Source organism: Sturnira hondurensis, unplaced genomic scaffold, assembly GCF_014824575.4.
Source record: "Sturnira hondurensis isolate 20B ecotype Veracruz unplaced genomic scaffold, ASM1482457v3 Scaffold0022566, whole genome shotgun sequence".
NCBI lineage: Eukaryota > Metazoa > Chordata > Mammalia > Chiroptera > Phyllostomidae > Sturnira > Sturnira hondurensis.
The window spans coordinates 3,774,573-3,777,829 of NW_028095197.1; the positions used below are offsets into that span (position 1 = coordinate 3,774,573).

Here is a 3,257-nt window from a genome sequence, read left to right on the forward strand (position 1 = left end):
GGTTCTTCTTCCTCTTCTACTTCAGGAGTGTCCTGTGCATCTCATCCCACCCGGGGTGATTTTGCAGAAGCCATGGTACCAGCCAACATCCATGACCCCACAGGTATTCTCCTTCCACAAATGGTCCAAACCAGGTGTTTTCCCAACAGAGATAGATCTTGTGCAAGGTGAATTCTAGTACCAGCTAATAAAAGTAGTAATAATAAGAGGAAGCAGTTTTATTATGTTATGTTAGAGTGAGATAATTTCTGGTCGACTTTCCAGGGTGTCCAGTGCCCTAGTCCATGCCATCTGGGGGGAGATTAGTGGAGGGGAGGGTGAGAGGAAGTGTGAATAAGGACGACCTCTGTGTATTTCCCAAGAGGCATTTCTCCTGCTGCAGTCCTGTCATGGGTCCTTCTAAAATTCCTTTCCAGACACTCCCTTCTCTCCCATCCCTGCCCTCAGGCTAAATAGTAGAAATGATTACATTCTCAAGAGTTCCTCTGAGGACACTTGGGCGAAATCAGACTCAGGGCAGACTATCTGAATTTCTGGAATCACTAGATAGGACCTCCAGCCAGTTAAAGGACCCCTGACCTCAATATGCCATCCTCATTTCTCAGACACTTGAATGTGTCTAAGTTTTCAGAGTGGGTATTTCTGCATCTGGAAAACCAGTTTTCCAGGTTTTGTTGCGTTCCTCTACCCAAAGATATCCCGTACAAGAATTTCATGTGATGTTGCCTTCATTTCAGAGTTTGAGGTTTCGGTGCCCCTACCTAGAGAGCTTCAGTTTTATCCTGCTCCAGGTGTTCATAGCATGAGTTTTTATTTAAATAGATTGACAACGATAAACTGCCAGCCCATTCTACAACAGCCACTGAGCACGTTTCGTGTGCCAGGAGCTGTACCGTGGCGGTTACCTGCATTATTTCACGGTCACTTACAACTGCCCTTTGACACGGACTGGCAGACTATATTATCCTCATCATACAGGTGCTGAAACTGGGACTTAGGATAGGAGGCTTGTCCTCAGACACACAGCTGTGAATAGCCACCTTTGAACCTCTGATGAACATCGAAGCTGTGAGCCCAAATGTCAGACTATTTGCCATGGCTGCTGGGGAGGGAAGGGTGAGGACTTACAAAACACAAGAAAACCTGTGTTTTGTAAGTCAGCAGATATGCTTACATGTCTCCGTATAAACAATGAAATTTCTCCACAGCAGTTACATGAGAAGAAACAGTAATTCCTAAAAAATACCTGGTGAACTTGGCTCTGCCTTAACTTTTCTTTTGTTTTTTGGCCTTTCAACTATTTTATATTTGTCTACATATACCACCACAGCTGTCATTTTCACTTTATAAACGAGAAGTCCAAGTCAGGTAGCAGACCAAGGCCTCTAAGCGCCGGCGCTAACTCTTGCACACTCTCTTTCTCAGGGGAGTTGGCAGAGGAGCCCAGGTCCTCATGCCTTTAACTCCTTGAACCTGCAGGTTTCTGACACACAGGTAGGGGTGCCAAAGAACCTGCACTCAGACCAGAAGGCAAAAGCACTTGTGAGCATTTAATGAGTTTCCCTCCATGTGGCTTCAAGCCACGAGCACACAAGCTCCACCAACACTCTTAATCATCTCCTCAGCTCTGCTGAAGAATGTGGCCGCCACAATGACAGGCTGCTTTGGGAGCGTTCCCTTCCCCAGGACTTTGTACTGGCCCGATCACACCACATCAATGATGGGAGCCGCTCTGGTCTTGTTTTTCGCAGTGTTTACCCGTGTCTGCTCCCTGACCAAGGTCCACAGTTTACCCAGGTTGACCGTAGGGCAGAAGCTCTGATTCCTCTTTAAGTGGTCATGCCTCATAAGTGACCTGGGTGATATTCATCAGAGTTGACCCTGGATGACGCAAGCCACCAGCAGTACCTCGGCCTCCCGGGTGCTTCCTGTACTGGCCGATGTGGCCATGGCTGTGGCTCACATGGCCCCGAAGTTTCTGGGTCTTGCTCAGCCTGGATGGCATGTTGGTGGCCGTGCTGCCAAAGCTGCCTTAACTTTCGATTTCACTCATCAATGCCCTCCTCTTCTTTTATCAGCATCTTTTTGTTACTCATTAGTCAAAAAGCCTCAACCGGCTCTTTTGGAATAACTGTTCTTATAGTTTTCTAGAAAAAAATATCTGCTTCCTTTTCACTTTTTCCTAGAATGTTTTCTCACACAAGGCAGTATCTCTAAATTTGTATCATTCTAAGCACAAGAGAAACAGAAACCATTAATGGGATTTTTAAGGTTACTTCCTTCTCCCTGCCAGACACACACACACACACACACACACACACACACACACACACACACAGCTTTTGCATAGTCATTATTCAAAACATGGACTTTAAAACTCCTGGCTGCAGGCAGTTGATGATTAAGGTGACCTCCAAATACGTTGAGTTTGTGTGAGAGTACAGAGGGGGTCAGCTGCAGTCCCAAGACGTAGCGCACTGTGAATGAGTTCCGGAGCCTGCTCAAAGGCCAAAAAGGTTTATGCAGCAGGAGGGCTAATGACCTTTCTAGAAAAACGGAGTGACTCAGAATACAGATGCTCCGCCTGTCATTTGTCGTTACGTGCAGTTGTCAGGGAGTCTTTGAGTCATCTGTTCTCCTGTGTTCACGTGCAGCTGCCCCTTCTAGAACAATCTAGGACATGTCACTGTTGGCTTGGAAAGAGAGAATGGCTTTTCTTTTAAACAAGTATATTTAATTGATTGTGCTATTACAGTTGTCCCAATTTTCTCCCTTCTGCCCCTCTCCACCAGGTACACCCATTCCCTCCAGCAACCACCCCCACCCTTAGTTTATGTCCACGGGTTATGCAGGTAAATTCTTTGGCTTCTCCATGGCCTATACTGTTCTTCACATGCCCCCTGTCTATTTTGTACCTACCGAATTATGCTTCTAAATCCCTGTAACTTTTCTACCATTCTCTCCCTTCCCAGCTGATAACCCTCCAAATGGTCTCCATGTCCATGATTCTACTCCTGTTCTAGTTGTTTGCTTTGGTTGTTTTTGTTTTTTAGATTCAGTTGTTGATAGTCCTGTTGTGTCATTTTAATGTTCATAGTTTTGATCTTCTTTTTCCTAAATAAGTCCTTTTAACATTTCATGTAATAAGGATTTGGCCATGATGAACTCCTTTAGCTTTCCTTGTCTGGGAAGCACTTTGTCTGCTCTTCCATTCTAAATGAGAGCTTTGCTGGATAGAGTAATCTTGGATGTAGGTC

The 3,257-nt window shown here is 45.4% G+C and overlaps 1 pseudogene; it reads right to left on the bottom strand.

The window, feature by feature from the left end:
* Nucleotides 1-1,326: 1,326 nt before the first annotated feature.
* Nucleotides 1,327-2,005, bottom strand: LOC118979648 (60S ribosomal protein L27a-like; annotated as a pseudogene).
* Nucleotides 2,006-3,257: the final 1,252 nt, after the last annotated feature.